We start from the raw sequence: 13,511 nt of genomic DNA on the forward strand, positions 1-13,511 counted from the left end.
TCACATGCTAGCTTTTGTTGAATACAACTGCAGTGTGAGAAAAGCTGCTTGGGGACGGGGTCCTGCTATCCAGTGCTGACTTTGTCATGCTTGTTATGTGGAGCATGTTCCAAAAAATGCAGCTCCACGTATGGTCTTCAAATTGCAACAGGACTATTTGGAGCTTGAAACAGTTGTGATTTTGTCATTTTGGCTCTCGTGTACCCTGTCTGTGAAACGCAAACAAAAAAGTCTAACACGATATGCTTTTGTAATGAAGATCACTGATGATGAGTAAAGAGAATATACGACAATGAAAAAATGGCTAGGAAGCAAGCGAGCTGGTGAAGATGATGCATAATGTAAAAACCCCGAGACTAGGGAACACGAAGGGACAGACACAGCACGAAGTCTCAAACACAGCTGAAAATTTTACTTCACAAAACAAGAAATATATACAAACAGAAGGGAAGGGAACACTATTTGAGAACAAAATAGGAGGTCATTTCGGGGGAACGAGCAGTTTGTTCAAGGCCGACCGGGGATTACTGAAGGTTTGCTGACACAGTTTCCACAAGAAGTTATGAAAAGGGTCTCTCTCAAAAGTCTTCTGTGAGGGTCCACTTCGGATGCCTTTACAATTGTTTCATCCCATAGAGGGAAGCAATCTGAGCATTCTTCAAATGTTTTGCAATTTCAGAGTTTGAGAGTCCCCTCTGTGGAAAGTCAGCTTCTCCGTTTGAATGATGCTAGTTACCCCCATCACATGTTACTTGGTGCTTTAGATGTTTTGTTAAACACCTTGCTTCCTGGTTCACCTGAAACTAAGCCCTCTGTCCCCAAACGGGTGGTTTTACCCTTCTTTCACAAAGTGTCTCACAACTTGTTAGCCGTTGCGAAGAAGTTTCAAATCAACATCGTTTTCAGGAACAACTTCCGTCTTGACCGCCTCACGCCTTTCGCCAAACCTGAAGTTTTTTGCAAGAATCACTGGAATAAATTTGTCCCCTGTTCTTCAAACGTTGTTTACCAGATCCCCTTAGCTTGTGGTTTCTGTTATATTGGCCAGACAAAACGTTGCTTAAATGATCGTTTGAGAGAGCATTCTTTAAAAGCAAAAAAAAAGCTTCAAACTCTGAAATTGCAAAACATTTGGAAGAATGCTCAGATTGCTTCCCTCTATGGGATGAAACAATTGTAAAGGCATCCGAAGTGGACCCCACAGAAGACTTTTGAGAGAGACCCTTTTCATAACTTCTTGTGGAAACTGTGTCAGCAAACCTTCCGTAATCCTCGGTCCGGCCTTGAACAAACTGCTGGTTCCCCCGAAATGACCTCCTATTTTGTTCTCAAATAGTGTTCCCTTCCCTTCTGTTTGTATATATTTCTTGTTTTGTGAAGTAAAATTTTCAGCTGTGTTTGAGACTTCGTGCTGTGTCTGTCCCTTCGTGTTCCCTAGTCTTGGGGTTTTTACATTATGCAGAATATATGAGTTCAAGTTTATTCAATATTTTATATCATTCATTATATTATTCAACATTTTATGTCAAGTTTATACAACATCAAGTTTATTCAAGTTCAAGATTTATTTCTTGCACTTATGCGTTTCAGGATACAATGAACGTGCAGGGAGGTCGCAAAAGACTACATTTATTGTTTTGTGACCTTGCTACAATGGCAATATATATTTTAGGAATGACAATGGTCAGGTACGCTCTCTCAATTTTAGGTTGGAATGAGCAATGAATAGCAACTTCCCTCCTGATATTTTCTCTATATGCTAAATTTTAAATTTAATGTGATCGAATATGTGATAATATAATAATAATATATAAGAATATAATGTGATAAATGAATGTGATCAACAGTAGATGTAAACAACATGAGTAGCCAGAGAAGTGCATTCTCAATAAATAATTTTCTTCTTATAGCGTATATGTGCATGCTTATTAACTGAAACAATTATCACAGTTCTCTGACAAGTTTTAATTTCTGAGAGTGTACCGTAGAGGCTGCTTAGATCTACAACAGTTCATACAAGGTATTATATACTGTGAATGCCTTTAAAAATCCCATGTGACACATATGCCTTTACTTTCTGGAGGTGCTGTGGTAGTCAAAGTTTGTGGGCATTACGCAGGTTCTGCATCCATTTCTTGAGTATGTCGAGGCAGCTGTGAAGTAACCTGCATTGATGATTATTATTCCAATTTTTATGGTGCATCGACAACAAAGGAAATAATACATCAGAACATTGGTTCGGGTGCAACCAGTTAAAAATGAATATATGGTGTAATAAATGCATTGGACAAATGTTAAAACATCAGTTTAAAACATGGTTTACAATCCCTGTATCTTCTAAAAATTAAAAAGATTAAAAACTATTCTAAAAAATATGGGGAACTCTTCTAAAAAGAATTATAATCTCTAATTATTATATTGCTGGGTGAAGGAGCCTAAAGTCTAAGGTGTGTTTCTGATGTGAACATGTAAGAAAATATGCAAAAGTGAGAGGGCTAACCACAGTGCGTGCACTGAGGTTGTTCCTTCCTGTAAAGTAGAAACCAGTGGATGAGGAACGTGATACTTACCTGTACACCCAGCCGTATCACACTGCACAGATTATTCACTGGGTAGCCCTCATGACGAAACCTGTATTGAGAGACCACTTTTGCCTTAAAAACTGCTACAAATAGCACGACACGCTACAAATTATTACTATCGTAACAAGCTGACGATACAGCTCAGACACAAAGGCGTTATTCAAGTCGCGCCACACCACCGTTACGTAGGATTCTTTGTCACAAATCAAACCAAGGCACAAAACAATACCAATACATGAAAAAAGGTGACAATCGTGGTCTCATTACGACGTAATACCGAACTTGTGCGCGAAGGTAATTCAAAGAAATGAATGTGGCACTTGCTTCCGCAGAGAACACCGTGTACCATGCTAGCAATGCATGCAAAAAATCGCTAGAGTGCTTGCACATATATTGATGACAACACTACCTGTGTAGTGTAACGTGTTCTTTCAAGCATATTATGCACTCAAACTGTATTTGCCGCCGGGTAAAATGCAAATGTGCTCGATTGAACGTCGGAAGAGCGATCAAGCAACCTGCATCCAGTGCTCGTTTTGGGCAAAAAACACTTCATAATGGTCAACTAAATATACAGAATGGACGCCCATTTATTCCTCGATGAAGAGTGACTCACCTGTATAAATTTAGGCCCTGTAACCTTGCCAGTACGGTTGGTACGACCGTAATTGCAAGAAGTTGCCATGATCGCTGCGGCGGCTGTTGTGGGTACAGTAAGATGGCGGCCGGTTTCTTCACGCTCGCGCTCCCTATCCGCGATCCAGCCTTTTACAATCGAGATCAGTGACGCCAATTTAACTGCAGGAAAGCCTTTTTCGTCTTCTTTTTCGTGTCTTCTTCGCGCTGTAAGCGCACTTATTATGCAAACACCATGCGCCATCTGTTTATAGTCTCGTCACTTTATGTTTATTAAATGCATTATTTATTATATTATATTATTATTTATTTCATGCATTAAAATGAAATAGCTTCGGAGCTACAGCGTTCATAACGTCCTATATTTCCAAGAATGGACATACGACGTGTTGCAGCCTTATCACCAACACCCGCGTAAAATGGCGGCACTAAGACTCAGACTCAAGATCACCAAAGACGATGAGAAGGAGTGGCTTTTTAAAGTCTGGCTTGCATTTCCGTTGACAGTTCCGGACAGCATTCCTGGCGACTGAACTGAGCCTTTCATGGAACAGAACATTATTATTCTTGCTTGATGGTTTCTTATGTTCCTCTAATCTTTCTGTATAGTAATTTTCGCAGATGTTCCGTCACGGCAAGATGTTCCTTCTGCAACAGCCTCCCACGAAATTGCCCATGAAATCTTCCACCAAACTGGAGTTGACAGTTCCCTACAGCATTTTTGGCGACTGAACTGAGCCTTTCATGGAACAGAACATGGAACATTTAATTCTTATTCTTGCTTGATTATTTCTTCTGTTCCTCTAATCTTTCTGTATAGCAATTTTCGCAGAAGTTCCTTCATGGCAAGATGTTCGTTCTGCAACAGCCTCCCACGAAATCGCCCACGAAATCTTCCACCAAAGTCATTTCATTCTTGTTGCAGCTTCAGATGCTTTTTCGTAACGCGTAAGCTATATAACGCTAGTTGGATGCTGCAGATAACGCTTTTTCGAGTAGATTGTTGCAGCTTCAGATTTTTTTTCCGTAATGCACCTATACTCCAATTTTTTTTAACGATCCCGACGTATTGGCAAAGAAGTCGCAGTACTTCGATGCCAACACGTTGGGACCGTATACGACACAGTGGCTTAGTCGGTACTCGGGTAGCCAGTAAGGCGAGTCGGCGCCTGTGTCGTATTTTGGAGTATATTGTTGCAGCTTCAGATGCTTTTTCGTAACGCGTAAGCTATATAACGCTAGTTGGATGCTGCAGATAACGCTTTTCGAGTAGATTGTTGCAGCTCAGATGCTTTTTCCGTAATGCACCTATACTCCAATTTTTTTTTAACGATCCCGACGTATTGAGCAAAGAAGTCGCAGTACTTCGATGCCACACGTTGGGACCGTCTACGAACAGTGGCTTTGTCGGTACTCGGTATGCCAATAAGGCCGAGTCGGCGCCGAGTCGTATTTTGGAGTATATTGTTGCATCTTCAGATGCTTTTTCGTAACGCTAAGCTATATAACGCTAGTTTGATCTGCAGATAAAGCTTTTCGAGTAGATTGTTGCAGCTTCAGATGCTTTTTCGTAACGCGTAAGCTATATATCGCTAGTTGGATGCTGCAGATAACGCTTTTCCCGAGTAGATTTGTTGCAGCTTAAGATGTTTTTCCGTAATGCACCTATACTCCAATTTTTTTTAACGATCCCCGACGTATTGGCAAGAAAGTCGCAGTCTACGATGCCAACACGTTGGGACCGTCTACGGACACAGTGGCTTAGTCGGGTACTCGGTAGCCATTATCGGCGAGTCGGCGCCTGTGTCGTATTTTGAGTATATTGTTGCAAGCTTCAGATGCTTTTTCGTAACGCGTAACCTATATAACGCTAGTTGGATTCTGCAGATAACGCTTTTCGAGTAGATTGTTGCAGCTTCAGATGCTTTTTCGTAATGCACCTATACTCCAATTTTTTTAACGATCCCACCGTATTGGCAAAGAAGTCGCAGTACTTCGATGCCAACACGTTGGGACCGTCTACGACACAGTGGCTTAGTCGGTACTCGGTAGCCATTAAGGCGAGTCGGCGCCTGTGTCGTATTTTGGAGTATACTGTTGCAGCTTCAGATGCTTTTTCGTAATACGTAAGTTATATAACGCTAGTTGGATTCTGCAGATAACGCTTTTCGACTAGATTGTTGCAACTTCAGATGCTTTTTCGTAACGCGTAAGTCATATAACGCTAGTTGGATGCTGCAGATAACTCTTTTCGAGTAGATTGTTGCAGCTTCAGATGCTTTTCCGTAATGCACCTATACTCCAATTTTTTTAACGATCCCGACGTATTGGCAAATAAGTCGCAGTACTTCGATGCCAACACGTTGGGACCGTCTACGACACAGTGCCTTAGTCGGTACTCGGTAGCCATTAAGGCGAGTCGGCGCCTGTGTCGTATTTTGGAGTATATTGTTGCAGCTTGAGATGCTTTTTCGTAGCGCGTAAGCTATATAACGCTAGTTGGATGCTGCAGATAACGCTTTTCGAGTAGATTGTTGCAGCTTCAGATGCTTTTTCGTAATGCACCTATACTTCAATTTTTTTTAACGATCCCAACGTATTGGCAAAGAAGTCGCAGTACTTCGATGCCAACACGTTGGGACCGTCTACGACACAGTGGCTTAGTCGGTACTCGGTAGCCATTAAGGCGAGTCGGCGCCTGTGTCGTATTTTGGAGTATATTGTTGCATCTTCAGATGCTTTTTCGTAATACGTAAGTTATATAACGCTAGTTGGATTCTGCAGATAACGCTTTTCGAGTAGATTGTTGCAGCTTCAGATGCTTTTTCGTAACGCGTAAGCTATATAACGCTAGTTGGATTCTGCAGATAACGCTTTTGAGTAGATTGTTGCAGCTTTCAGATGCTTTTTCGTAATGCACCTATACTCCAATTTTTTTAACGATCCCGACGTATTGGCAAAGAAGTCGCAGTACTTCGATGCCAACACGTTGGGACCGTCTACGACACAGTGGCTTAGTCGGTACTCGGTAGCCATTAAGGCGAGTCGGCGCCTGTGTCGTATTTTGGAGTATATTGTTGCAGCTTCAGATGCTTTTTCGTAACGCGTAAGTTATATAACGCTAGTTGGATGCTGCAGATAACGCTTTTCGAGTAGATTGTTGCAGCTTCAGATGCTTTTTCGTAATGCACCTATACTCCAATTTTTTTTTAACGATCCCGACGTATTGCAAAGAAGTCGCAGTACTTCGATGCCAACACGTTGGGACCGTCTACGACACAGTGGCTTAGTCGGTACTCGGTAGCCATTAAGGCGAGTCGGCGCCTGTGTCGTATTTTGGAGTATATTGTTGCAGTTCAGATGCTTTTTCGTAACGCGTAAGCTATATAACGCTAGTTGGATGCTGCAGATAACGCTTTTCGAGTAGATTGTTGCAGCTTCAGATGCTTTTTCGTAATGCACCTATACTCCAATTTTTTTTAACGATCCCGACGTATTGGCAAAGAAGTCGCAGTACTTCGATGCCAACACGTTGGGACCGTCTACGACACAGTGGCTTAGTCGGTACTCGGTAGCCATTAAGGCGAGTCGGCGCCTGTGTCGTGATTTGGAGTATATTGTTGCAGCTTCAGATGCTTTTTCGTAATACGAAGTTATATAACGCTAGTTGGATTCTGCAGAAAACGCTTTTCGAGTAGATTGTTGCAACTTCAGATGCTTTTTCGTAACGCGTAAGCTATATAACGCTAGTTGGATGCTGCAGATAACGCTTTTCGAGTAGATTGTTGCAGCTTCAGATGCTTTTCCGTAATGCACCTATACTCCAATTTTTTTTAACGATCCCGACGTATTGGCAAAGAAGTCGCAGTACTTCGATGCCATCACGTTTGGGACCGTCTACGACACAGTGGCTTTGTCTGGTACTCGGTAGCCATTAAGGCGAGTCGGCGCCTGTGTCGTATTTTGGAGTATATTGTTGCAGCTTCAGATGCTTTTTCGTAACGCGTAAGCTATATAACGCTAGTTGGATGCTGCAGATAACGCTTTTCGAGTAGATTGTTGCAGCTTCAGATGCTTTTTCGTACGCGTAAGCTATATAACTCTAGTTGGATGCTGCAGATAACGCTTTTTTCGAGTAGATTGTTGCAGCTTCAGATTTTTTTTCCGTAATTGCACCTATACTCCAATTTTTTTAATGATCCCGACGTATTGGCAAAGAAGTCACAGTTCTTCGATGCCAACACGTTGGGACCGTCTACGACACAGTGGCTTAGTCGGTACTCGGTAAGCCATTAAGGCGAGTCGGCGCCTGTGTCGTATTTTGGAGTATATTGTTGCAGCTTCAGATGCTTTTTCGTAACGCGTAAGTTATATAACGCTAGTTGGATTCTGCAGATAACGCTTTTCGAGTAGATTGTTGCAGCTTCAGATGCTTTTTCGTAATGCACCTATACTCCAATTTTTTTTAACGATCCCGACGTATTGGCAAAGAAGTCGCAGTACTTCGATGCCAACACGTTGGGACCGTCTACGACACAGTGGCTTAGTCGGTACTCGGTAGCCATTAAGGCGAGTCGGCGCCTGTGTCGTATTTTGGAGTATATTGTTGCAGCTTCAGATGCTTTTTCGTAACGCGTAAGTTATATAACGCTAGTTGGATTCTGCAGATAACGCTTTTCGAGTAGATTGTTGCAGCTTCAGATGCTTTTTCGTAATGCACCTATACTCCAATTTTTTTAACGATCCCGACGTATTGGCAAAGAAGTCGCAGTACTTCGATGCCAACACGTTGGGACCGTCTACGACACAGTGGCTTAGTCGGTACTCGGTAGCCATTAAGGCGAGTCGGCGCCTGTGTCGTATTTTGGAGTATATTGTTGCAGCTTCAGATGCTTTTTCGTAACGCGTAAGCTATATAACGCTAGTTGGATGCTGCAGATAACGCTTTTCGAGTAGATTGTTGCAGCTTCAGATGCTTTTTCGTAATGCACCTATACTCCATTTTTTTTAACGATCCCGACGTATTGGCAAAGAAGTCGCAGTACTTCGATGCCAACACGTTGGGACCGTCTACGACACAGTGGCTTAGTCGGTACTCGGTAGCCATTAAGGCGAGTCGGCGCCTGTGTCGTATTTTGGAGTATATTGTTGCAGCTTCAGATGCTTTTTCGTAACGCGTAAGTATATAACGCTAGTTGGATGCTGCAGATAACGCTTTTCGAGTAGATTGTTGCAGCTTCAGATGCTTTTTCGTAATGCACCTATACTCCAATTTTTTTTAACGATCCCGACGTATTGGCAAAGAAGTCGCAGTACTTCGATGCCAACACGTTGGGACCGTCTACGACACAGTGGCTTAGTCGGTACTCGGTAGCCATTAAGGCGAGTCGGCGCCTGTGTCGTATTTTGGAGTATATTGTTGCAGCTTCAGATGCTTTTTCGTAACGCGTAAGTTATATAACGCTAGTTGGATTCTGCAGATAACGCTTTTCGAGTAGATTGTTGCAGCTTCAGATGCTTTTTCGTAATGCACCTATACTCCATTTTTTTTAACGATCCCGACGTATTGGCAAAGAAGTCGCAGTACTTCGATGCCAACACGTTGGGACCGTCTACGACACAGTGGCTTAGTCGGTACTCGGTAGCCATTAAGGCGAGTCGGCGCCTGTGTCGTATTTTGGAGTATATTGTTGCAGCTTCAGATGCTTTTTCGTAACGCGTAAGCTATATAACGCTAGTTGGATGCTGCAGATAACGCTTTTCGAGTAGATTGTTGCAGCTTCAGATGCTTTTTCGTAATGCACCTATACTCCAATTTTTTTAACGATCCCGACGTATTGGCAAAGAAGTCGCAGTACTTCGATGCCAACACATTGGGACCGTCTACGACACAGTGGCATAGTCGGTACTCGGTAGCCATTAAGGCGAGTCGGCGCCTGTGTCGTATTTTGGAGTATATTGTTGCAGCTTCAGATGCTTTTTCGTAATACGTAAGTTATATAACGCTAGTTGGATTCTGCAGATAACGCTTTTCGAGTAGATTGTTGCAACTTCAGATGCTTTTTCGTAACGCGTAAGCTATATAACGCTAGTTGGATGCTGCAGATAACGCTTTTCGAGTAGATTGTTGCAGCTTCAGATGCTTTTCCGTAATGCACCTATACTCCTATTTTTTTTAACGATCCCGACGTATTGGCAAAGAAATCGCAGTACTTCGATGCCAACACGTTGGGACCGTCTACGACACAGTGCTTAGTCGGTACTCGGTAGCCATTAAGGCGAGTCGGCGCCTGTGTCGTATTTTGGAGTATATTGTTGCAGCTTCAGATGCTTTTTCATAACGCGTAAGCTATATAACGCTAGTTGGATGCTGCAGATAACGCTTTTCGAGTAGATTGTTGCAGCTTCAGATGCTTTTTCGTAAAGCGTAAGCTATATAACGCTAGTTGGATGCTGCAGATAACGCTTTTCGAGTAGATTGTTGCAGCTTCAGATGCTTTTTCGTAATGCACCTATACTCCAATTTTTTTTAAGGATCCCGACGTATTGGCAAAGAAGTCGCAGTATTTCGATGCCAACACGTTGGGACAGTCTACGACACAGTGGCTTAGTCGGTACTCGGTAGCCATTAAGGCGAGTCGGCGCCTGTGTCGTATTTTGGAGTATATTGTTGCAGCTTCAGATGCTTTTTCGTAACGCGTAAGCTATATAACGCTAGTTGGATGCTGCAGATAACGCTTTTCGAGTAGATTGTTGCAGCTTCAGATGCTTTTCCGTAATGCACCTATACACCTATTTTTTTAACGACCCCGACGTATTGGCAAAGAAGTCGCAGTACTTCGATGCCAACACGTTGGGACCGTCTACGACACAGTGGCTTAGTCGGTACTCGGTAGCCATTAAGGCGAGTCGGCGCCTGTGTCGTATTTTGGAGTATATTGTTGCAGCTTCAGATGCTTTTTCGTAATACGTAAGTTATATAACGCTAGTTGGATTCTGCAGATAACGCTTTTCGAGTAGATTGTTGCAGCTTCAGATGCTTTTTCGTAATGCACCTATACTCCAATTTTTTTAACGATCCCGACGTATTGGCAAAGAAGTCGCAGTACTTCGATGCCAACACGTTGGGACCGTCTACGACACAGTGGCTCAGTCGGTACTCGGTAGCCATTAAGGTGAGTCGGCGCCTGTGTCGTATTTTGGAGTATATTGTTGCAGCTTCAGATGCTTTTTCGTAACGCGTAAGCTATATAACGCTAGTTGGATGCTGCAGATAACGCTTTTCGAGTAGATTGTTGCAGCTTCAGATGCTTTTTCGTAATGCACCTATACTCCATTTTTTTTAACGATCCCGACGTATTGGCAAAGAAGTCGCAGTACTTCGATGCCAACACGTTGGGACCGTCTACGACACAGTGGCTTAGTCGGTACTCGGTAGCCATTAAGGCGAGTCGGCGCCTGTGTCGTATTTTCGAGTATATTGTTGCAGCTTCAGATGCTTTTTCGTAACGCGTAAGCTATATAACGCTAGTTGGATGCTGCAGATAACGCTTTTCGAGTAGATTGTTGCAGCTTCAGATGCTTTTTCGTAATGCACCTATACGCCAATTTTTTTTAACGATCCCGACGTATTGCCAAAGAAGTCGCAGTACTTCGATGCCAACACGTTGGGACCGTCTACGACACAGTGGCTTACTCGGTACTCGGTAGCCATTAAGGCGAGTCGGCGCCTGTGTCGTATTTTGGAGTATATTGTTGCAGCTTCAGATGCTTTTTCGTAATACGTAAGTTATATAACGCTAGTTGGATTCTGCAGATAACGCTTTTCGAGTAGATTGTTGCAACTTCAGATGCTTTTTCGTAACGCGTAAGCTACATAACGCTAGTTGGATGCTGCAGATAACGCTTTTCGAGTAGATTGTTGCAGCTTCAGATGCTTTTCCGTAATGCACCTATACTCCAATTTTTTTTAACGATCCCGACGTATTGGCAAAGAAGTCGCAGTACTTCGATGCCATCACGTTGGGACCGTCTACGACACAGTGGCTTTGTCGGTACTCGGTAGCCATTAAGGCCAGTCGGCGCCTGTGTCGTATTTTGGAGTATATTGTTGCTGCTTCAGATGCTTTTTCGTAACGCGTAAGCTATATAACGCTAGTTGGATGCTGCAGATAACGCTTTTCGAGTAGATTGTTGCAGCTTCAGATGCTTTTTCGTAACGCGTAAGCTATATAACTCTAGTTGGATGCTGCAGATAACGCTTTTCGAGTAGATTGTTGCAGCTTCAGATTTTTTTCCGTAATGCACCTATACTCCAATTTTTTTAATGATCCCGACGTATTGGCAAAGAAGTCGCAGTTCTTCGATGCCAACACGTTGGGACCGTCTACGACACAGTGGCTTAGTCGGTACTCGGTAGCCATTAACGCGAGTCGGCGCCTGTGTCGTATTTTGGAGTATATTGTTGCATGTTCAGATGCTTTTTCGTAATACGTAAGTTATATAACGCTAGTTGGATTCTGCAGATAACGCTTTTCGAGTAGATTGTTGCAGGTTCAGATGCTTTTTCGTAATGCACCTACACTCCAATTTTTTTTAACGATCCCGACGTATTGGCAAAGAAGTCGCAGTACTTCGATGCCAACACGTTGGGACCGTCTACGACACAGTGGCTTAGTCGGTACTCGGTAGCCATTAAGGCGAGTCGGCGCCTGTGTCGTATTTTGGAGTATATTGTTGCAGCTTCAGATGCTTTTTCGTAACGCGTAAGTTATATAACGCTAGTTGAATTCTGCAGATAACGCTTTTGGAGTAGATTGTTGCAGCTTCAGATGCTTTTTCGTAATGCACCTATACTCCATTTTTTTAACGATCCCGACGTATTGGCAAAGAAGTCGCAGTACTTCGATGCCAACACGTTGGGACCGTCTACGACACAGTGGCTCAGTCGGTGCTCGGTAGCCATTAAGGCGAGTCGGCGCCTGTGTCGTATTTTGGAGTATATTGTTGCAGCTTCAGATGCTTTTTCGTAACGCGTAAGCTATATAACGCTAGTTGGATGCTGCAGATAACGCTTTTCGAGTAGATTGTTGCAGCTTCAGATGCTTTTTCGTAATGCACCTATACTCCAATTTTTTTAACGATCCCGACATATTGGCAAAGACGTCGCAGTACTTCGATGCCAACACGTTGGGACCGTCTACGACACAGTGGCTTAGTCGGTACTCGGTAGGCATTAAGGCGAGTCGGCGCCTGTGTCATATTTTGGAGTATATGTTGCAGCTTCAGATGCTTTTTCGTAACGCGTAAGTTATATAACGCTAGTTGGATTCTGCAGATAACGCTTTTCGAGTAGATTGTTGCAGCTTCAGATGCTTTTTCGTAATGCACCTATACTCCAATTTTTTTTTAAGGATCCCGACGTATTGGCAAAGAAGTAGCAGTACTTCGATGCCAACACGTTGGGACCGTCTACGACACAGTGGCTTAGTCGGTACTCGGTAGCCATTAAGGCGAGTCGGCGCCTGTGTCGTATTTTGGAGTATATTGTTGCAGCTTGAGATGCTTTTTCGTAACGCGTAAGGTATATAACGCTAGTTGGATGCTGCAGATAACGCTTTTCGAGTAGATTGTTGCAGCTTCAGATACTTTTTCGTAATGCACCTATACTCCAATTTTTTTAACGATCCCGACGTATTGGCAAAGAAGTCGCAGTACTTCGATGCCAACACGTTGGGACCGTCTACGACACAGTGGCTTAGTCGGTACTCGGTAGCCATTAAGGCGAGTCGGCGCCTGTGTCGTATTTTGGAGTAGATTGTTGCAACTTCAGATGCTTTTTCGTAACGCGTAAGCTATATAACGCTAGTTGGATGCTGCAGATAACGCTTTTCGAGTAGATTGTTGCAGCTTCAGATGCTTTTCCGTAATGCACCTATACTCCTATTTTTTTTAACGATCCCGACGTATTGGCAAAGGAGTCGCAGTACTTCGATGCCAACACGTTGGGACCGTCTACGACACAGTGGCTTAGTCGGTACTCGGTAGCCATTAAGGCGAGTCGGCGCCTGTGTCGTATTTTGGAGTATATTGTTGCAGCTTCAGATGCTTTTTCGTAACGCGTAAGCTATATAACGCTAGTTGGATGCTGCAGATAACGCTTTTCGAGTAGATTGTTGCAGCTTCAGATGCTTTTTCGTAATGCACCTATACTCCAATTTTTTTAACGATCCCGACGTATTGGCAAAGAAGTCGCAGTACTTCGATGCCAACACGTTGGGACCGTCTACGACA

General features: G+C 43.3%; 1 long non-coding RNA gene across 1 annotated transcript; it reads right to left on the bottom strand.

Moving 5' to 3' along the window:
- Window positions 1–1,947: 1,947 nt before the first annotated feature.
- On the bottom strand, window positions 1,948–2,911 carry LOC135373019 (uncharacterized). The gene is made up of 2 exons (XR_010416226.1): window positions 2,571–2,911; window positions 1,948–2,165 (listed from the first exon to the last, which is right to left on the bottom strand). It is a non-coding gene; the product is annotated as an uncharacterized LOC135373019 (long non-coding RNA).
- Window positions 2,912–13,511: the final 10,600 nt, after the last annotated feature.

Source organism: Ornithodoros turicata, unplaced genomic scaffold (genome assembly GCF_037126465.1).
Source record: "Ornithodoros turicata isolate Travis unplaced genomic scaffold, ASM3712646v1 Chromosome176, whole genome shotgun sequence".
Classification (NCBI taxonomy): Eukaryota; Metazoa; Arthropoda; class Arachnida; order Ixodida; family Argasidae; genus Ornithodoros; species Ornithodoros turicata.